General features: G+C 39.7%; 1 pseudogene; it reads right to left on the reverse strand.

Moving 5' to 3' along the window:
- The window catches only part of LOC125408414 (CCAAT/enhancer-binding protein zeta pseudogene), a 37,896-nt pseudogene extending 20,151 nt beyond the window's left edge, over positions 1-17,745 (reverse strand).
- Positions 17,746-24,205: the final 6,460 nt, after the last annotated feature.

Genomic DNA, 24,205 nt, shown 5'->3' on the forward strand with positions numbered 1-24,205 from the left:
GTGTGTGTGCAGATGCACAATGCCTCCACTGTTATTCAAATACAGATAGAAGCTTCAGCACCCCCACCACACAAGAACAGGCAGTTCCAGGTGGGCTGACTCATGGTTGTGGAGCTAAAACTAGGGCCTGATAGACATCACTGTGTTTCGATGTCATTAAGCCCTAGTGTTCCCAAGGCACCACCATCTCCTCTGTCACTGACAGATGAAGTTCCTCACATAAATTATTTCTTACCTGATCTCTACTACTTCAGACTGTGTTTGCAATGACTGTCTGTCTAAACTGCTCGGATTCTACCCTCCTCTGGTACCATGGACCTATTCGAGGTCCTGTGTTATCTTTGAATTGTTCCTAGCTGAGAAATCTGATCTTCTGTTTTCAGTGCATGGTGTACTTTGCTGAGACTGCTATTGCCCTCCCGAAAGCTCTCTGTCTCCTTTAGAGTCACAAACAGTACAGAAGGAGGTAAGGAGATGAAACATGTGTACAAGACTCTCCTCTTTCTAGAAGCAGCAGAGAGTTAAGAAAAAGAAAAAGTCAGAGAGGGAAAGGAGAAGAAAGAACGGTCTTTTGAATATGTCAGGTCTATAGTTAGTCAAGGTTCTACGAACTACACAGATAAAAGGTATTTGAGATAACCTAACTTTTGTGGGTCTTTTCCATAAGGTATTCACCAGCTAATAATTTATACTGACAAGAAATGCTTGAAGCCCAACAGAGTAGTTTTACAGAGGCAGAGAAGATGAGCAGGTTTTTAAGTAGTATTAAGGAGTCAAGACAAATTTTGGATTCCAGTATCAAGACAGTGTAGTCTTAGCCAGGCAGTGGTGGTGCATGTCTTTAATTCCAGCACTTGAGAGGCAGAGACAGAAGGATCTCTATGAGTTCAAGGCCAGCTTGAACTACAGAGTGAGTTCCAGGACAGCCAGGGCTGTTACACAGAGAAACCCTGTTTCTAAACCCCTTATAAAAAGGACAGCATCGGCTTGACTACAGATGGTTTAGAGTATTGGATCCTCATCCTGAGCTGTTCGGACTAACAGTGTATCCATGGTTCCAAAGCAAGAATGCCGACAAAAGCACACCAAAGGGGGAAGGGGGAAGAAGTCACTGAAAAGAGGAAAAACCAGATAAAGTTTTTGACAGTCTTATTGTATTGGAGAGATAGGGATTGGGAGTTGGGACTTTCTGAGTAAGAAGACCATGATAAAGACCACAGAATCTTGCCTTAGAGTCTTAGAGGGAATGAGCTTCAAGCGATAAAATCTGAAAGAACAAGGAGAGTCCTGAAAGCCCATCTCAGAGCATCTTGAGCTCCTACTCCCATCAGAGTTATCAGCCTTTTCAATCTTAAGACAGAAACTAAAGCAAATCTCTTAGGATTTGGTGTATAAACTGCCAACTCAGTAATAAGTTTCTAGTTGATCATAAAAATGGATTAAGAGAAAATTAAACAAGGGGAATAGATTCATGGGTAATGCACACATTGGAATGATACAGACTTTCACTGTGATTGGCAGTTTTAGTTTTTTTTTGATTGTATCTCTTTTTTTTCCTTATTTATTTATTTAAAGAATTTCCACTTCCTCCCCTCCTCCCAATACCCTCCCGCTCCCCCCACTCCCTCTCCTCCTCCCTCACCATTCCCAAGAGCAGTCAGGGTTTCCTGCCCTGTGGGAAATCCAAGATCCTCCCCCCTCCTTCCAGGCCCAGGAAGGTGAGCATCCAAACAGGCCAGGATCCCAAAAAGCCAGTCCATGCAGACAAAACAAGACCCAGTGCCATTGTAAATGGCTTCTCAGTCAGCCCCCATGTCAGCCACATTCAGAGAATCCGGTTTGATCACATGCTCGTTCAGTCCCAGTCCGGCTGGCCTTGGTGAGCTCTCATTCGATCAATCCCCTTGTATCAGTGGGTGAATGCACCCTTCGCGGTCCTGACTTCCTTTTTCATGTTCTCCTTCCTTTTGCTCTTCATTTGGACCTTGGGGGCTCAGTCCATTGCTCCAATGTGGGTCTCCATCTCTATCTTCATCCATCGTCGGATGAAGGCCCCCTCTGATTTTGCTTTCCTTGCTCACGATCTCCCTCCCTCTGCTTCTCATAGTTAAAGGTCTTTGAGTCTATAATTCGTGATCCTAGAGAAGCTAAATGAGAAGGTGAACCTGAAGAAAATCATATAATTATCCTCCTGGATATTAGAAGTAGACAAGATTGCCAGGCAAACTTGAGTGCATGAGGGGTGGGGGGGTGGTGGAAGTTAGGGGAGATGGTTAGGGAGAGGAGAGAGGGGGAGGATTGGGGATGGCTTGGGGGAATGGGGGGGAAGGGAGGAAGGATGGTTATGGGAGCAGGGAAGTTTATATCTCAACTAAGGGAGCCATTTTAGGGTTTGCAAGAGACTTGATTCTGGAGGGGTTCCCAGGCCCAAGGAGAGGTCCCCAGATTGTACTCTGGGCAGCAGAGGAGAGGGTGCCTGAACTGGCCTTGGCCCATAACTATACTGATGAATATTTTGCATGTCACCACAGAACCTTCATATGGCGATGGATGGAGATAGAGACAGAGACACATATTGGAACACTGGACTTAACTCCCTAGGTCCAAATGAGAAGCCGAGGGATTGGCAGTTTTAGAAGCGCCATGATATAGGTGGTGATCGTTGATGAATTGGGATCTAGAAGGAAGAACTGAGTGAACATCTCACTGCAGACCTGGAAAGCATATAAAGAGTCATGGGACTGAGAGGGTCTTGTTTATTCTCTTTTAACTCCTACCAAGCAAGATCTTAAGGTCTCTGTTGAGTTTCAGTTTAGGGAAGCTGAGAATTGAGGAACCCTCAGCTACTGCTCTCTGTCATTCTTACATGTCTAAGACTTATATGTCTTACCATGCTCTCTAAATTATCCTGAGTTTCAAACCCAAGGAACAAACCCGAATCCAAGAGTCTATCTTTATTGTCCAAACTCAAGCTGATTTTACGAAGCAGGTGTCTAGAAAAGAAATGGATCAGGAAAACAGAGTTTTCAAGGAAATACAATTGTCATTTGGATCACAAATATAAAATTTGTGACTGAAAAGATTGCTTGGTAGTTAAGAGCATGTGAGTGGGAGGGCTCTCCCACAGGACTTGGGTTCAATTCCGGGTACCCACATGGCATCTCACAACCATCTGTAACTCTAATTGCAGAGTATCTGATTCCATCTTCTGACATCCTTAGACACTACATACACTTGGTGCACAGATATATACACAGACAAAAACATCCACACCTGTAATATAAGATGAAAATAAAATATCAGCTTGATGTATTTTTTATAAAAAATAATTATAAAATTATTGTTAACTCTTTTGTAAAACAAAGTTTCTAAACATAAAGACAAGGTCAGAAGAAAAGATAAATCTTTCTTAGAGAAAAAAAGAACAGAAATGGGGAATGAAGGCCAGAGAATAAATCTAGACTGGATCTACCATCACAACTTAGACAGAACACTGGAAATCACTAGTCATTGCTTAGTGATCATAGCAAAAAAAGGTTACAAAACAAGCACAAATAGATTAAAAGGACAAGCAATACTATGTGTAGACTTTGGTCATTCTCAAATGAGGAAGTATAAATTCTCTAGTCGTCTCACCAGAACTTCAGAATCTGAGTTCCCTGCACAGTAATACCTACAGCCACAGGGTTGAAAAGACAAAAATAAAATAAACGCACTCGGGAACGAGTGGTGAATTCATAGTTTGGTATAGCATATGTAGAGGGTTTTCAAAACAATGATCAAAAGAGAGCAGTGTGAAACAGAATGACCTAGGGATTTGCTGGGCTGGAGCTGGAACAAGGCTACTGGGTTTGCGTATTTGACACATAAGCTCACAAGTTATGGTGACCCGAGTGAATGGCGTCAGCCCCCACAGCAAAGCTGTCAGGGATGCTGCAGAACTCTAAGGTGTAGCTCTTCACATAAAGGGTTGCTCAAAATAGCCCCAGTTTTACCACCCTCACAGCTCCTTATTACCCGAGTACACAAAGGAATGACAAGAAGCTTCATATTTGTGAATTAATGTTCAAATACCCATACTGTTCAAATATATCTACATATTTAACACAATCCTTATCAAAATATCAACATTATACTTCATTTAGCAAGAAATTAATCCTAAAATACATATGGGATCCAAAGGATCATATGCTAGTTAGGGTCCTCTAGGGGAAAAGAACCAATTGTATGGAATATATATATGCACATCTATTTATCTAAAGAATTTATTAAATTGGCTTGTGTTAAAATAGTAAGAACACTTGTCTCACACTTGAAAATAAGACATCTCCAGGCATTTGGGCAAAAATATAAGTGGTATTCTAATATAGTTTTGAAAATAAAAACTGCTAAAACTGTTAAAGCAACTGTGATATAAGTACATAATATAGCACTAGTTAGTTATAAACAATGAAATCCTGTCACTTGTGATACCATGGATGGACTTGGTCATAATAAGATTAAGTTTAAAGAACATAAGCAAGCCAGAATCCAAAGGAGACTCGCATGTGTGTGAATGCTGGGATTCTCTCTCTCACATACAGAAACCTGGAAACTGTCTGGTTATTAATGGTACTGCATTCTTTATGAGCCACAAACTCTACTTTCCAAAGACATTTAGAGCAGCACTGGGAAATGTGTGGACATAAATGTTTAAAAATTTTTGTAAACAATGTTGTTTTTACTGTTGAAAATATCAAATTAGGCTACCACTTAAAAAGCATAAGAAGAATTAAGAGACAGATCAGTGGCTCAGAGAACACACTGCTCTTGCAGAGGCCCAGAGTGATTCTCAGCACCATGCCAAATGGCTCCCAAACACTTGTAACTCCAGCTCCAGGACATCTGACACCCTCTTCTGGCCCCTTTGAGCAACTGCACTCACATGCACATAGGCATAATTAAAGTTTTAAACAAAGTCTTTAATATAATTGAATAATTAAAATCATAAGATGCAGCTATAGCTTTTGACAAAGAAGAAATACTCATTATTTGTAACATGAAGGGCCGGCTTGTTGAGGTTTCTGTCCCGCCCAGTTCCCCACAGCTGGCAAACCCCAAAACCACACAGAGATCTCCGTAAGTTATAAAACTGATTGGCCCATTAGCTCTGGCTACTTATTAGCTCTTGTAGCTTATATTAACCCATTATTCTAATCTATGTTAGCCACATGGCTCGGTACCTTTCTCAGCCAGGCAGGTTACATCTTGCTTCTCGGTAGTCTGGGCAGGAATCCGTGGGGGAGGGGCGCTTCCTGCTTCCCAGAATACTCCTGTTCTCTTTGCTCCACCTCTACTTCCTGTCTGGTTTTCCTGCCTATACTTCCTGCCTGGACAATCAGCATTTATTTAAAACATGATTGACAGAATACAGACAATTATCCTGCACCAATTATTCCTCTCGATATAAGATGTTATCAGTGTGGTAGCAATGTTTTACAGTGTGTTCAAGCATATTTCTGTGTGTGCTATCGTCTCCCTGTATGAGCCCCAAATTCCAATGCTGAAATCCTGATTGCCAAGTTGACCATATTGGGGGGCAGTGACGATGTTGGGAGATGATTACATCGTAAAAGCTGAGCCTTCATAAATGGACTCAGTATGTTCATAGAAGACACCGAGGAAAACCAGCTAAATCTTTTATCCTGGAGAACACAGTCAGAAGATATTGTTTATGTGAAAGTAGTCTATACCAGACACCAATATGTCAGAATTTTAGTCTTTTTATACTCCACCTCCAAAATGGTTAGAGAAAGATTTTCATGGTGGATGACCAGTAAAATATTTTGTTATAACAACTCAAAGAGACTTAAAGGGGCAGGAGAGATGCCTCAGCAGTTAAGAGAAATGTCTGTTCATCCATAAGATCTGGGATTAATCCCCGAGTAGCTACATAGTGGCTCAAAACCACTTGCAACCCCAATCCCAGGAGATTTCCTGCCATTTTCTACCTTCCATGGGCCTGAAGCTTGCAGATGGTATACGTGATAGATACAGGCAAAAGACCCAAACAAATAAAATGAGAAATGATTAAGAGCATCGTATGTGAGTACAAGTGAGGAGCAAAGTGTTTAGTTTAAATGCTAAAAAAATATTATCATGCTTTAAACTCTAAGCTAAAAATGTAAGCTGTCTTTTAGTGTGAAGATGAAATGTGCAATTAAAGACAACTTTTGTGGTTTTAGAATCAAAAATATCTTCTTTGGTTTCTAATCTCAGATTTTTCACAAGGAAGAAAATGTGTACTATCCATAAGCCATGCAAGACATATAAATAAATCAGAAATAAAGCAAACATGCATCTAAAAATGCAAACAAGAAACCGGCTATTTCATCTACACTAAAAAATACAAAATACTTAGAAGTAAATGCAGCAAGAAAGAAATAGGAACCACAAAACGAGAATAAAAAAGTTTATTATAGGACATAAAATGGAATCTGAGCAAATACGAACACATATCACTTACTCTCATAAACCCTGCTCTTCTTAAATTAATACATATTCTATGCAATTCTAATTGTAAAGCCAACAAGAAATCAAGCTAAATTTTATAAATATATTTTAAGGTTTACCTTAAAAAGATACTACTGAAGAGTAAGAAGAAAGTAAAGAACAGTGGCCATGATGAAGAAGACCATGTCTTAATGTCAGAGGTTAACCTGTAATTGCATTAATGTGTCATTGGATGAAAGCAGATGTATTATTGGATGAAACACCATAGATAAGTAGGGGACTCTAAAATAGAAAAGAATATGAAGCACATTAACAATAGAAATTATATTTATTGGAAAATACTGTAAGTATTTAGGATCTTAGCTATTTATGAAAAAATGTAAAAAAGTATAAAACCACCCGCCAATGCATGTGATTTGGATATACATGATTCAAATGTAGAAGACAAAATCAATTTTAAAAAGAAGTCCAGTATTTGGTGGTAAAGTGATAGGAATCTTCATAGGCAAGATTGGAAGCTAGTGTGTATAAGAGACATTTTACTTGTAAAATATCTCCAAGCTCCATATGGTGAAAAGAAATATAGAGCAAGTAAAATAAATTTGGAACAGAAATTTTAAAATAATGGATAGGAAAAAAAGGTTTATGGCCTATAAAATAGAGAAAGGAAATTTCAAACAATAAAATAGTTTCCCATATTCTACACTGAATTTTTCCATATTTTATAGTGAATTTATATTTAACTAATAATTCTTAAACAACAATTCACAAAACAGTATAAAGGTATACTATGCCTTTAGGATCTAAACAGAGACTGAGACGAGACGGTTAAGGCAACACTTAATTTCTTACAAATTTGCCAAGTTTATGTTTGGGTTAAAATTTAAGCCTGAGGCTAGACAGTAGCTTGGGTAGAATTCTTGCCAAGCAAGCATAAGGACCTCAGATTGATCCCCAGAAATCGCCATAAAAAGGACTGAGGATGGTAGAACCTGCTTGTAATCTCAACACTGGAAGACAGAAATGTACTATTCTCTGGCCAGCTTGCCTAGACTAATCAGTGAGTCCACAATTCCAGTGAGAGACCTTGTCTCAGAAAATCAAGGTGGACAGTGCCTAAAGACACCCAAGGCTGGCCTCTGGCATCTACAAAGACATACTCGGAGCTACGTACATATAGGCGCACATTCACCCCCCACACCTAATTAAGGATAACTTAAGTAGTATTTATTTCTATTATATAAAATTTACTTGCAACAAAAGGCAGAAAAAAATATCATGAATGACCTCCATGTAAATGTGTTTTGAAAACTCAACACCTTTTATGTTTATGTAAATATTGGCAGGAAATGCACAGAAATCCAATCAAAAGGAAAAGGATATGAGTAAAGATCAAAAAATATTTTCTTGGAACTCGAACTATGGCTAAGTGGGTAAAAATGCATACTGCCAAGCCTCGAGACCTCAGTGAATATCTGGAATCCACATGGTGGAAGAAGAGCATTGTTGAACTGATTCCCGTGAACACACACACACACACTAAATATATAAATGTTTTTTTTTAAAAAAAGTGAAAAGAAATGTGCTCAAACTTACTGATTCAGGAAATGGAAATTAAAGTAACAGTGATTTCCCATTTTACCTCCAGAAAACAACCACACCTTTGAAGGAGATGGTTGTACACACTGTTAGAGACAACACAGCAAGGAATGTCCTTAGATAACAAAAATAAAACTGAAGCTGGTTACAGAGTTTTCATGATATAATAGGGCAACTCTCCACACATACACACACACAAAAATAAAAATCAGTATAGTATTTGAACCCTCACCTACTAGGACTGTGCTATAAAACAAAATTAATCTCTCCAAATATGGGTACACACACTCCCGCTTGCCTGCTCCTGTGTATCATGGAGGCCCAAGCTCAGCCTTGGGAGTTGTCTCCTTTTCCAATTTGCTTTTTGTTTATTTATGTGTATGTGTAAAGCATGTATGTGCAGGACCCTCAGGAGGTCAGATGAGGCACTGAAAATCCCCTGGAATTGAAGTGACAAACCATTGCATTCCTCTCAATGCAGATTCTGTGATCTGAACTCAAGTCCTCTGGAACAGCATCAAGCCCCTTTAAGCACTGAGCCACCTCTCCAGTATCCTTAAGCACCTTCTTCAACTGCCTTCTAACTTTTTTTTATAGGTGATGTTTCTTTCTGGACCTAGAACTCATATAATCAGTTTGACTACTCTTGTTGGTCACCAAACCCATGGGATCACTTAGAGAGACCTCTCTATCCTGAGGTTCCAAGCAGTACCAACAGCAACTACCTGACTTTTTATACGGGTTCCAGAAGATTGAATTGGGAACTTCCTTCTATGGGGCGAGCCTTTTACTATGTGAGCTATCTCCTCAACACCCCATGGGAATTTTATTGGTTGGAGCATCATGCAAAGTGGAGATAGCGTCTCCATTCCATGAACCATTGACATCAACCATAAGAAATAAGTCAGAATTATACCTGTTGGTTTGAAGAATGTCTATGAGGTATTTGTGACTAAGAAAAGCAAATGCTAAAATCGTGTCTATAATCTCATACTGAATGAGGACAGCCTTCATGTGTGTGCATTTGTAATTTGAAATTATATGCTATCAAATATGAACACAAATTTAGGACAAGTGAGGAGGTTATATGCTTTCTGTAGGAGAGAAGGGCTCCAAGAAGTTGTCTGTGAGGGAGGAAGCACACAGGGAAGGCAGATTTCGTGACTGATTCTCCACGTGGGTGTACATGACTCTGATTAGGACAACCCAACAAAAACTGTCTCCATTCATGCAAAATAGACTCATGGCCCACCCTGTAGGAAGCTTCACAGAGCTATAACAGGAGTGTGGAGGTGGGACTTTGTGTTTTAGGTGTAAGGATAAGCATTCGAGAAAGCTAGGTTCCGAGACACGTAACAGTTCTCATTAGTACCAGGATTATACAATACATAGGAATGGACAGCACTGTGGCATTCAGGTAAAGGCTACTACACTATGTGGTGTAGACACAAGCCAGGTGCTAAGCAATGTTTTGTTTGAGGAAAATCACAATTATCCATGTGAGTCTCTTAAAATTGGTTCCTAAAATCAATAGTCACAAAATCCATGTTAGTTTCCCAAACTATGATATTATGCAATAGTTTTAAGTTCTATTCGGTTTTCAAATATTTGACCATATCCAACCCCACTCCCAATTCTGTCCTCTGCTACTTGCTCAACCCTCTCATCCCTTCCCACACAACTTTGAGATTATTTATTTCCTTCCTTCTTTCCCTGTAATATTTAGCATAATAATCTAGAGGTTTTGTTAGGCACACGAAGGTACATGACATCCCCAACAGTCATTAACTTAGGTCAGTTACTAAACTCTCTTGATATTTTTATATGTGGCTTTTTTTTTAAAAGTTCTTCAACACTTTTAGTTATTCTGCCAAAGCAGATATTGTTTCATTATTTGCTTGGATTCAGATGGTGGATTTTCATGTCTTTCTGCAACTCTTGCCAACAGGCTTACAAGAGATTAATTGAACAGAGTGGACAAGAGAGTAAATGAACAAGCTGATTGGGAGAATAGGAGAAAAAAACAAAACAAAACAAAACCCAAGAATGAACCAAGAGACAGAAAAGCAAACTTGATTCTCTTTCCAAACTGCTCTATCTCTCAGGAGCTGGCATGGTCCTAGTCAAGGAGTCAGGAGGAAGAGGTGCAGCAGGCTAAATGCTGATGAACATCCTCATCCTATCATCTGAGGGGTGTTGGAGGTTTTCAGAGGAACACTAATTTTCCATAATCATAGGAAGTTTCAAAACCAAAAGGACATATAACAATTTTCAAATCATCTTCTTCAATTGCTAATAGTGTGATAGGACAGAAGGAAGTCCAGAAGTTTAACATCACAAAAGGAAATAGATAGGATTGGGCCCAGTGGCAGATTCTGTAGGGTGCTATGGGAACACAGAGACTAGGTAGGAATATACGTTAGATCGGATAACTTCCGGAAAATGAGTATATTCCTCTGTATTCCAGAAGTAACTATATTAGTTTAAATAACCAGTTATTTCAGGAACCTCTATATAAATTCCAAATTGTACTTAAACAAAATTAAAGGCACTTCTCAAGGAATATAAATCAATTTAGCAAAACTACACAGAGACTTTCTCAGAGATGTTGGTTTATTCTTGAAAGCTTCCATTTTCAATGACCTCAATATTAGGATAAGAAACCAGGGTTTTGTAAAACTGTGAGGAACTGGAATTATAACGATGTCAGATTTTTTTTTCTGCACTTATAAAAAAATAACAGAAACCTAAATTCTTCCCCTAAGTGAGAGTGGGGTGGGGTGGGAATTGTATTGAACGTGAACTAGAAGTCACTACACAATAAGGGTTAGCAACAGCTAATAAGCAAATCACTTCAATCTTATAAAAATCATCTCTGAGAATATAAAAACACAAAACTTTTTTTTTTGCAATTTGTTTTAAAAGCAAGTGATGTTTGTTTCGTAAAAGACTTGTTCAGCCTCAATTCACAGGGAATTTCTTCTGCTAATTTACAAACTTGTGAGCGAATTGAAGATTTTTGAGGTGTCTACAGTTTAGATGTACCAACACAAAGCAAGAATACATTTGGTACCTTTCCCTTTAAGCAAATGGTTCAAAAATCTAATACCAAATCCGTGTAATGTATCGGTTCCAAACAACAGAATTAAAAGTCAAGTTGCCGTTAATGACCCAGTCAGCTGAATAACTCTACTACTATTACATGTTTAATAACAACCTCCTAAGTGATGAAAGCTTTTTTCTTTCTCATTAGTGACGTTGCTACCTCCCCAGATCCAAAATGATATCTTAACACATTACTCTGTATGTTTCCAGTTTATATTTTAAATATAACCATCAGAGCTGTTTATCCCCCTCCTTGATGGTTCCAAGCAGATGGGATAGAGAGTCACCATAAGCTTAAAACACTCTATAATAGACACTTTATGGAAACTTTCTAAAAATGCTAGCTACTTGCCCATCTAATTGCTTATTTCCTAGAACACAGAGGATTACAGAGGGGGTTAAAAAAAATCTTAAAGGCTTCTATTGGACAATAACTTTTTAGGTGTAAATCCTTTAATAATTTCCTGAGAAATTTACAAAGAAGGATTGAAAGAGAGAGAGAGAGAGAGAGAGAGAGAGAGAGAGAGAGAAGGGAATGAAGGAAGTCAAAGAACGTTGTATGAGTGTATTTATCCCCAAAGTGTCCTTATGTCTCTAGTTACCTAAACAAAATTCAGATGGTTCTATTTATGATACCCTTTGAAGAATCCTAAGAGTTTTAGCCTTGTGAAGTCTTGAGGCAGCAATTCTGCTTCAGACTTCTTATTAGTTATTGAAAGAAGAAGGTTTCCAGACTGGGAAAATTTCTTTAGCTTGTTAAAAATAAGTGGGAGGACTGAGCAACTGAAGTTAGGAAACTCTCATAGCAATGACAAGCGCTGTGAGTCTTCCACGTTTGCTCTGGACAATTAGTGAATAGCAGCTGAACGAAGATAACAAGCTGGTATTGGATATTGTTTTTTTAAAAAAAATAACAGGGCTACATTGCGTTGCCACTGGATAAAAACTGATGATTTGGTAGTTTTTGAGAAGGTAACAGGTAAGGTTGTAAATATGTTTCAATGAAAATATTTCCTGTTCTCCTGAACACTAAAGTCCAATATACATCTACAATGCCATTTATACAGCTGTTTATGTGCAATAATGTGTATTTATGTGGGTCTATTTAAGGTTAATAGCAATCAAAGTAATAGAAGTCACATTTACCCTTTCAACTTTGAATAGCTAATCAGAAAACAAATTTCAACAAAACAAAAGAAAAACAAATTTTATCCTTTTTACGAGATGTTATTAAATCTTTACTCCTAGGTAAGAGTTCTATGGTATAATTACAGGTACTAGGACAGATATCCTTCACAACTATAATAATAGAGTTTTAGTTCCAGATATGTATTTCATATAGAAGCACGATGATTTTTACAGTAAATATAGCTTCTTTAGAAGATAGTAGGCTACATTGCGATGTGGAAAATTCTGTTGTATATGTGTTGTTTTTATTGTGTAATGAATAAAGAAACTGTCTTGGCCTGTGATAGGGCAGAATGGAGCTAGGAGAAAAATCTAAACTAAATGCTGGGAGAAAGAAGGAGTCAGGAGATGCCTTGGAAGCCGCCAGAGGGGAAAGACGCAAGCTGCCAGATAAAACCTTGCCAGTAAGTCACAGCCACGTGGCAGCACACAGATTCATAAACATGAGTTAACCAAAGATATGAGCGCTAGCTAACAATACACTTAAGCGACTGGCCAAGCAGTGATTTAAATAATACAGTTTCTGAGTGGTTATTTCGAGTCTGGGAAGCCGGGAACGAGCAAGCCGCCTAAAACAATAACTTTAGACACTACAAGCATATGTATAAATAATATCATACTTTCATTTTGCATTTTTCTCCTAGGCTTAATTATTTGTCCATTTTACAGCTTTGGTTTTGTTATTTACACAGAACAACAGATACCAGTGGGGGAACGATGACTAATCATACGTGGCACAACAAATATTAGAGAAATGACCTCTGCTCTGGACTACTGCAGTGCATGTCCTTAAACAGCCCAGAAAGACAGATATTACTTTTTGCAAATCCTAAACTTTCTAATCCATTATTCCTTCGAAATTGCACTTTATTTAGTCTATTACTCCGAGGAAAAGGTGATTAATAATGTTTTACCACATAAGATAGAATATGCATATTCATGAGGCTTCATGAATTATTTGTGAACTTGAAATGAATAAACCTCTAACATATAGGAAAGCCAACAAAAATAATTGCCTCACGGCAATGAATTAAAAGCAGAAAGTGTAATCCTCAAGGCATACACAACTTAAAGTTGTACAACATGGAGTTACCCCCAGCACTAGAGTGGACCTCCTGAAGCAAAAATAAGATTCTAAATATTAACGTTACTCTGTGAGGTTGTCAACATTTTGGTGTGTGGAAAAGCAGAGTGCATTTTGCAAAGCTAAGCAGGTAGGAGATTTAAGGCACTTTGGGACAGTGTGTTACCTTATGACACACTTGTGTTCTGAAAACCTAAAAGGTTTCATATTTTTTTATATTCTCATTAAATTGTCGAGGTGACACTGAGAACCAAGAAGACTCCCCAGGAGAGGATTTAAATTTGCTCAGGCTGCACTGTAGAAATTAACAAACGACCCAGGGACCCATATCTTTCTGCCACGTTCTCTGTGCGAGGTTAATAATCAAGTGATATATAAAGTTGTCAAAGGCAGTGAACTTCAAAGGAAACAGGGTCTATAACTGAAGTGAAAAAAAAAAAACTGGGGAAAGGAAAAGGATTGTTCACACACTACTTGGTATAGAAAAGGCACAAGGCTGTGCCCTAAGGTTAATAATCTGTATGATGCAGTTTAACAAATGGTATTCTAATGACATCCTATCTGGCAATGGATTTCTCTGTCCTTTTCAACTCCGGAGAATAAACACAGTTAACGCTTGTCCCTGAGAAAACGTTGCTTTTGTGAGTACGTATGTGACACACTAAGGAACAACACTTTTGTGCGTATCCTCTGACTGCTAAGTACACCTTTCTAGAGTTGCTCTGTAGCACTAATTGGCATTGTTCAATATTCTCTTTGAAACACTCTAGGTTCTTCCTAGGTGTCAGGTGTCAGGATGGCTGCTCCAGTTTAGCCACATCAGGGTTTTAAATTTCATTTATTTTATATGATGGCCTCGTAGTTTCCTAACCACCCCTCCCTTGTCAAATGTCCCACCCTCTTAAAAACAAAACCAAACAAAACAAAAATACCTGTCTTATTCAGAAAGTTAAATCGAAAGATTATTATTTTTTCTTGTTGCTGATTCTAATTATTTATGTATTTGTTAATTGATTCATTTGCTTGTTCATTTATTGATTTTGGTTTTGAGACAAGGTCTCATTGTGTAGCCCTGGCTGTCTTGGAACTCTCTATGTAGACTAAGCTGGCCTCAAACTTATTGAGATCTGCCCTGTCTCTGCTACTCAATGTTAGGACTAAAGGTATACACTGCTAGTTGAATTTTCAATGTTTTTAGTGAAATAATCCTTCGTTAATTACATTATTTCCTGTGGTCTCTGCAGCCGAAGTTTATCTTCTCTACTTCAGATACACCTGAAGAAATCTTATAGTTATCCTCCTGGATATTAGAAGTAGTCAAGATTGCCAGGCAAACTTGGGTGCACGGGAGTGGGGGGGGTGGAAGTAAGGGGAGATGGTTAGGGAGAGGGGAGAGGGGAAGGATTGGGGATGGCTTGGGGGAATGGGAGGGGGGAGGGAGGAAGGATGGTTATGGGAGCAGGGAAGTTTATATCTCAAATAAGGGAGCCATTTTAGGGTTTGCAAGAGACTTGATTCTGGAGGGGTTCCCAGGCCCAAGGAGAGGTCCCCAGATTGTACTCTGGGCAGCAGAGGAGAGGGTGCCTGAACCGGCCTTGGCCCATAACCATACTGATGAATATTTTGCATGTCACCACAGAACCTTCATATGGCGATGGATGGAGATAGAGACAGAGACACATATTGGAACACTGGACTTAACTCCCTAGGCCCAAATGAGAAGCAGAGGGAGGGAGATCGTGAGCAAGGAAAGCAAAATCAGAGGGGGCCTTCATCCGACGATGGATGAAGATAGAGACGGAGACCCACAGTGGAGCACTGGAAGTCAAGACCGCGAAGGGTGAGTTCACTTACTGATACAAGGGGACTGATCAAATGAGAGCTCACCAAGGTCAGCTGGACTGGGACTGAACAAACATGTGATCAAACCGGATTCTCTGAATGTGGCTGACATGGGGGCTGACTGAGCCTCCAAGGTCCAAATGTAGACTGAGAAGCCATTGACAATGGCACTGAGTCTTGTTTCGTCTGCATGGACTGGCTTTTTGGGATCCTGGCCTGTTTGGTTGCTTACCTTCCTGGACCTGGAGGGAGGGGGAAGGAACTTGGATTTCCCACAGGGCAGGAAACCCTGACTGCTCTTGGAAATAGTGAGGGAGGAGGAGAGGGAGTAGGGGGAAAGGGAGGGTATTGGGAGGAGGGGAGGAAGTGGAAAGAGTGTTTTCGGATACTTGAATAAACAAGTCTAACTGAAAAAAATAAAAAATAAATAAATTGATCTGTATCTTCAAAAAAAAAAAGGGGAAAAGAATGGCGCATCAACTGAAATTCGTCAACTCCAAAGCACCCAAAAATCGTGGAAGAATAACTAGCCAGAAACTAGGATTAGAGTCCTGGCAGAAATCACATTTTGATACTTACTATTCTTTCCAAAAGAAATTATCTCAATAGATTCAAAACCCCAGTTTCATCTACGAAGCAGTAAGTTAAAATTTAATGTGAAGATGAGTACAGAGCGATCTATACTGTCACACCTGGGGGTGTGAACAAACACTGAGATAGACTGTAAAATGACTTTGATAACTGAGATACTTGAGCTTTCTTATCTCATCCCTAGGCCTGCAGATGCTGATGTTGCTTGTTCCTAACAGTTCATACCTGGATGGCTGCAGTTTGAGATCCTCCAAGTGGGTAAAGCACTTGTTTTGCAAGCATGAGGACCTAAGTTCAGATCCCAATACTCACAGAAAAGTCAAGAATGATGGAGCATGCCTGCAATCCCAGGGCTAGGGCCAGGGATTGGCCTAGGGATCACTGGCCACACAATCTAGTCAACATGGTGAGGGACACTGTCAAGAAAAAGAGACTAATGATGAAGACATTCCAATGTCAACCTCTATTCTCCTAAATATTGCCAAGAACACTCCCTCATCTCCTCCCAGCACACACATGTAAACATACATGTACACACACACCACAAAAGTATACATACATACACATCGACACAAAAACATACAGCAAATATAAGGAGGAATGTGTGGTATCCAGGAAAACCCTTAAAGTTTGACAATTCTGGATATTTTGTGCCACAGAATATCTAACGATTCAAGAGTTTATGTATTTTTTCCACCTTTCATTTGGAGTTCACACTAAAACCCATCATAAGTCAATGACAAGGAAAGGTATGGCCCTCCATCCTCACTTTTTCAAATTTGAATGTTCCTAAGAATCACCCCCTTCCTTTTAAACATAATTTTTATTGATTTTTTTGTGAATTTCCCATCGTGCACCCCAATTTTTCTCATTTCTCAGTCCCTCCATATCCACCCTTCACCCTTGCAGTGCCCCACCAATAGGAAATTAAAAATAAATAAATAAAAATACCAAGAAAACACCCACTTTAATCCTCTGTCTTTCCTGCCTCTCCATCAACTCTTTATTCATTTTAGTGGCATTGGGAGCTGTGATGAATCACGCAGTATATCCGTTTGTCCCAACAGCTTTATTTGCAAATGTTCATTGTAATGAGTTGTTAGTCTGGTTCAAGGTCTTTGACTTCTGGTATACTATCAATACTGGACCTTCACCAAAACTCCTCTTGGATGTCCTGCTGTTGCCCAGAGTCAAGGAGATCCTGAGATTTTGGTTCCATAGGAAGAGTCCCTTCATGTGTTCTCGCAGGTCATTGATTGGATGGATGTTGGGGTTGGCCAACTCAAAGCACTGGATGTGGGCCTGAGTGATAACAGTTGGTCAGTTGGAGTCTCTACAGGAACAGTTCCTCTTGGGTGAGGGGTGGGACCAGTTCTCCTGCACCCATGCCATCGAAGTCAGTGTTCTCATACCTGTGGTGAGGGTGGGGCTAGCTCTCTGAGTGTGGGGATGGAGGAACTCTCCTATAAGGGCAGGTCCAGCTATCTCAGGGCCAGTGAAGGGCAGAGCTGACTCAGCATGGCCTTGGATTTCAATACCTACAGTTTACACGTTCCTTCAATGCCCCACCTCCCTGTGGTAACATGGACCATGGACATCAACACTAATCCTGGCTGAAGTAAGGCCATAGAACCCCAGACATGACCCCTTGACAGCCCAAGCCTGACAACACCATGTTCCCAGGTGGCTGCACAGGCGACCCAGATCTGTGTGGTCCTGGCAGCAGCATGTCCCTCAGACACCAACATGGCCACATGTGGTACCCCGAGAACCCGGGCATTTGTGTGGCCTTTGGTGGCAACAGGGACCACAGACATCAACACAGACTTTGGTTTCCCAAACATGACCCTCAGCAGCTGCCTAAGCCAGACATCACCATGGCCCCATGCAGCAGCAGAGGCCACACACATCAGCCTGTCCTTGCTGCCTTTGTTCAGCCTCTCTCTACAACACTTGAACCACAACTTCACTTTGCTTTCACTCCCATTTCTCCACCATATATTTGCTCATCTGCTGGGTGTCTTCCACCTGCCTGGGTCGAGCTGTGCCTGTCAGAATCACCCTTCCTAAAAGAGGAATGAAGATCACATATATCTGTGTCTGAAGGGTTAATGACCTAAGCCTCAAGTGGATTGACTTGATAACACCTGCGGAAACTTTGGATAATGAGATTAGCAAACCAACACCCTCTGGAAGCTATCATTTTGAGGCTTCACAGGAAATGACTTTAGGTGGAATCATTCATCCCCAGTGTCCCTGCTTTCCCTCTTATGAAACCCCACATATGCTGTGGGAACTCCTTCAGCCAATAGCCTTTAAGATACCAGTCCACGTGGGCATGGCCTCTTACACTATAAATGCCATAAAGCTGGACCACTCTCACTCCTGGCTGCTGGATTCGGTTCCTGTTCCCATTTTATGCAGAGGATTGTGATCTGTGAGTCTACCCCTAAATAAATAACCCTTTATTCTATTCAATTCTGAGCTAGTGTAGGATTGCTGTATAGTATCCATCTTCACACATATACACGGCTTCTACTTCAGTTGTCCTTTGGGTGATCTGATTAAAGAAAAGTATGGTTTTGGAGATGCCTATCTTTTTTCTTCCAATTTTATGCTGCTTCCATCAAAACCAATCAAACAGGGGCTGAGCTAGGCCCATAGAGTCCTCATTTCTGAAGCTCTCATGACAGGAAACCATTACTCTGGGGACTGTACTTGGGTTGGCTCAAAGACGCTGGTTCTCAACCATGTCTGTTAATCAGAATCACCCTTGGCTTTTTTCTTAATCGTACTGATTTTCTGAGTCCAAATGTCCAGATATTTTGATTTAATTAGATTGTAGCTGATGTGTCTGTGTCTGAATGTTCCATGCATGATTCTACCATGCAACAGTCTCTAGAACCACTATTCTTTGGTGAGATGTCACATTCTACACCCCTGTAGCTGGTAAGCAAATCCATGGCAAGCTCACATTCCATTTTTCAAGTAAGTCTTTGGAACTAACATTTATCCTGCATTTTTTAAAGAATAATTTTATATTTAGTTGTGTGTGTGTGTGTGTTCCAGAGAAGCATACAATCCCCTGAGGGGGGACTGGAGTTAATAGATATGGGTGCTTGGAATGAAACTTGGGTCCTCTGACAGATCAGTACACATTAACTGCTCAGCAATTTCTAAAGCCATTCATAATCTACTTTAAAATAATTATGTTTCTCATCATATCATGTTGCACATCTTTCTTCCCACTCAAAGAGAGAAAGTATTAATCTAAGACCTCTCTCAAGGGAGGGATGTTACAGGGAGAAAACTAAAAATAGTCTACAAGTAATCCAAATTATAATTTCCCTCAACCTGACTCACTGGAGGATTTGAAAGTGGACATGTGGAAGCAAATAGTTAGACAGAGGGAGAATGAATAAAATTCATATAACAACAACAAAAATAGTGGAAAATTCTAGATTTGGGGCACAAATGGCCCTATTCTCTTTTCTGGAAACTGTGTAGCACTTTTCCATCCTGATTCCAGACAGGTATTTCCACTTCATACACACAGCTTAACCAAACCAGGGGCAGCAAGAAAGCTGGAAACTGATCAGGAGAAATGGTGAGCTGATTTAGCAGTAGACACATTTGTTGAAACTTTACCCAGACTACTTCTTCCATTCTCTTGAGACAAATAGTTAGCATTCTAGAGTTCGGGAATAATTTGAGGTTAAGGAGGAAACTCTAGAAATAACTGATACTGAGTTTGGGATTGTTTTTCTGAAGATCTAGTTGAATAGAAGCATTAAGTTGGAAACAAAGTTAAGTTGACGAAAAAATTATGTGTTTATGTGTTATGTGTATGATTTTTTTTACCAACTTTACTACTATGGCATTCTATCAACAAAAAATATATTATGAATTTTCTGTCTCTCTAGTCAAATTGATATATAATTGCTTTAGAATAATTGTAGAAGGCAGACCCAAGGTACTCTTGTGATGGGATATGGAATTTCTGCTTATCTAGAAGAGCAAATATACTTTTCCATAATTTATCCTCATTCTGGAATCTGATACACTGAAGGATTGGTAATCCATTAATGTAGTATAAGTTACTTTAGACTCTTGTAGGTGAAAAAATATTTCCAAGTTTATAAAACATTCTTTCTACAAGAAAGCATTTTTCTTGATGTTCCTATTAATGTATTTTGTCTTCTGCAGTTGCTCAAACATCATTCCATTTTATTTATTTCCCTGCGGCAATTCTCTGACTACTTCTTTGTTCATTACTAGTAGAATACATTACATAACAAGACTACATAAATTTTATTATACTTTGGCTTCACTTTGTGTTCTGTATCTGATTTTTTTTCTAAAAGAAACTTTTCTCTAAAGCACTTGACTTTTTAAAAAGTTTCTAAGTAAGATTTATTGTTATGAGAAAGTATGAACCGAGTAAATTGAACAAAATACAACCATTTCAGGGCTCCTCAATATGAATAGCATTGACTGTTTGTCTGTGTTAAAGAATTGTTCTGAGAATAGGAACAGAGAGAACACTTTACCTGGCAGTGGTAGTGCACTCAAGAGGTAGAGTCAGGTAGATCTCTGAGTTCAAGACAAGATTGGTCTACAGAGGGGGTTCCAGGACAGTCATGGCAACACAGAGAAACCTTGTGTCGAAAAACCAAAACCAAAACCAAGCAACAACAATAAACAAAAACCTAGAGAACACTCCTAATAACCTCTGTCCACAGTGAAGCTCAGGTCAAGGATTTGAACCTTGCTTTGTTCTGAACATTTCCATTTCCCTGGAAAGCATAAATTGAAATTTTAATCACCAATGCAAATGATGATATTATGCACGTGATTATCCTGTGAAGGCAGAGCCCCTAGAATGAGATTAGAGCCCTCATAAAAAGTCCATTGGAGCTGCATTGTCTCTTCCACTATCTGAAGACGCAATTGTCAAGAATATTCTAGAATACAATAGGAGGTCATCAACAGACATTGAATCTGCCAGTACCTTGATAATGATCTTTCCAGATGTTTAAACTATGAGAAATAAATTTCTATAGTATAAGTAACTAAGTTTGACACATTTTGACATAGCAAACCAAATGTGCTAAGACAGACATTTCTGTGACTCTGAAGGAAAATCAACAATCTTAAGCATGTAAGAGAACAACAGTTCCTGAAAGATGACCCTCCCATATTTGGATTATTTGGAGAGCACTAAGATTATCTATCTGGAGAGCAGAGAGACTGAGGCAGAAGACTATGAGAAGGTGAGTTGTTCAGAAGAAAAGGAAGAAATGTTCCCATCTGTTCCCCAGAGATCATGTGAGACACAGGGACAGCAATATGATACATACTTTGGCACAGACACCATATCTAATGGTTGGTGACACCTTTTCAAATGTATACAATGGGTGCCTCCCATTTCTGGATGAGGCCAAGAACTTGGAAAGGAACTCTGCCTTCACCTCCCCATGACACAGATGTGGATTTCAGAAGATGTCTTCATACCACCCCTGTAGTGAGGAGCTGCGGGCAGGCCTGCTTTTCATCCTGCCCAGCTCCCGCATGGCAAGCTTAGCCCCGGAAATAATAACCCACAAATTGTATTCATTTAAACACTGCCTGGCCCATTATCTCTAGAGAGCTAGTTACTGGCTAACTCTCACATCTTGATTAACCCATTTCTAATAATCTGTGTAGCACCACGAGGTGGTGGCTTACCAGGAAAGATTCAGCATGTCTGACCTGGTGGCTGGATCCATGGCGTCTGCCTCATTGCCCTCTTCCCAGCATTCTGTTCTGTTTACTCTGCCTACCTAATTTTCTGAAGCTGCAGGGCGATTGGTAAAGAAAAGTCCCCAGACTATCTTGATACAAAATATACAGCTTTAATAAACAGAAGTAAGACTTACAACAGCTTACACCAGAATCCAACCGATCCGTCTGGATGCAGGTGCCAGACGAAAAGAGAGCTAGTGGAGCGGGCTTACTAGGTTTTATGGGCAGGCTTTTGCCTGAGGGCGGCACGCTCTGAAAACAGAATATGATTGGCTGAACTCCCCTATCAATTTTCTGTCCTATCAAAGGGCCAAGGCAGTTTCTTTATTAACCAATGAAAATAACACATAGACAGAAGGCCCACATACATCACACCCCTATGAGACCTGTGTTCTCATGTACCCTCTCACACATATACTTCATGGCTATACATTCCTAAACAGATTATGTGTTGTGTTATCTAGTCTGTGAGGGTCATCATCCTCACTAGCACAGTACCCGGTCATCACTCACTCATCTCAATTCTTGTCTCATGCTCCACTGTGGGATGGCTGGATGCATTCACACCTCAGCATTTATTAGTGATATACTGATAGTTGAACAGATCTTAACCCTTTCATCTGAGCCATCCATGTCTTGACCAGATATCTCTGGGCCATTCAGTCAGCACAACTTGGTAGAGTCAACTATTTGATTTCATCAGTGTAATGTGAATCATTAAGAATTTTCTTCTTGAGGTTTTTTTCTATTGTGTAGAGTTGGGGAGTGACTCATTCTTTTCCTATAGTTTGCTTATTTTTCTATTGAATTCTAGGAATCATAATTTTCACATGGATTATGGTATGATAGTTTATATTTTAATTAAAATTCAGATTTTTAGTAATGGATTATTGTCTTTGAATAAAGAAATGTTTTATTAATTAAAAAATGCCAGTTATATATTGGAACATATGCCCTTAATCCCAGCACTTGGAAAGCAAAGGTAAAAGGAGCACTGTAAGTGCAAGGTCAGAATACTCTACATCATCAGGCTCCCTCTCTTTCTCCATATATTTACACATACACATATTTTTTCATTATGCATTTTATTATTTACAACATAATAAACCAATATAGACATAAAGACCCACTAGTTCATACATTTAGGAATCCTATAAAAACACTAAACTGGAAGTCATCATATTTTCAAAAGACCTATTGGGTGAAAAGAGAAAAAATATAAATAAAATTGAATTAAAATTAAAGTAAATAAAAAACAAGATTTAAAAATATCCCTGATATGACATTATAAGACAAGGAACCTTCAGAAATGCTTTGAGTTTGTTTTCTGTTGGCCATCTACTTCTGGGGTATGCAGCCTACCCTTAAAAGTAGTTTGTTTCCCCAGTGAGACTCCCTTTAAGAAAAATAGTTTTTATTTGCAAGTGGTTATATCAATTTGGGATAGATTCTGGGTTAGGCATGGGAGCATGTGTCTACTTCTCCTTTCATATCTAGAACCCCATCTGGTGCAGACACTTGCAAACCCTGCATGTGCTGCCTTAGTCTCTGTGAATTCACATTGCATTGACCCTGTTGATTTAGAGGACCTCATTTCCATGGTGTTCTCCAGACCCATTAGTTCTTCCATTCCTTTTCATTTTTTAAAACAAACTTTTTTATTTTACATACCAATCTCAGTCCTCCTCCCTCCCCTCCATCTGATCCCTCCACCTTCTCACCATCCCAAGCCCCCATCTACTCTTCAGAGAGAATAAGGCCTCCTGTGGGAAGTCAACAAAGTCTGCCATATCACAGTGAGGCAGGAACAAGGCCCTCCTCCCTGTTTCGAGGCTGAACAAAGTGTCTATTCAAAGAGAATGGGCTCCAAAAAGCCAGTTCATGCACTAGGGATAAATCTTGATCCCACTACCATTGGTCCCATGAACAACCCAAGTCATACAACTGTCACCCATATTCAGAGGGCCTATTTTGGTCCTATGCAGGTTCCCCAACTGTCAGTCCTGAGTCAGTAAGCTCCCACTAGCTCAGGTCAGCTGTTTCTGTGGGTCCCCTCATTGTTGACTTGACCCCTTTGCTCATATTATCTTTCCTCCCTCTCTTCAACAGGACACTGGGAGCTCAGCTCAGTGCTTAGCTGTAGATCTCTACATTTGCTTTAATAAGTTATTGGATGAACGTTCAATAATGATATCTAAGGTAGTTGTTAACCTGATTACAGGGGAAGTATCCTCTTCACTATTTCTTTGAGTCTTAGCTGAGGTCACCCTTGTGGAATCCTGGGAATTTTCCTAGTGCCTGGTTTCTGGATAACCCCATAATGGCTCCTGCTGTCAAGATATCTCTTTCCTAGTTCTCCCTCTCTGTCCTTAACACAACTCAACATTCTCATTCCTCATATTCTCCCCCCACTCCTCTCTATCCTTAATCCCCCATTTCACCCTCTTCCCTCTCTCCCACTCTCCCAATTTATTCAGGATATCTTGTCTTCTCAGTGGGATCCACATATGTCTCTCTTAG

Source organism: Myodes glareolus, chromosome 9 (genome assembly GCF_982192425.1).
Source record: "Myodes glareolus chromosome 9, mMyoGla1.1, whole genome shotgun sequence".
Classification (NCBI taxonomy): Eukaryota; Metazoa; Chordata; class Mammalia; order Rodentia; family Cricetidae; genus Myodes; species Myodes glareolus.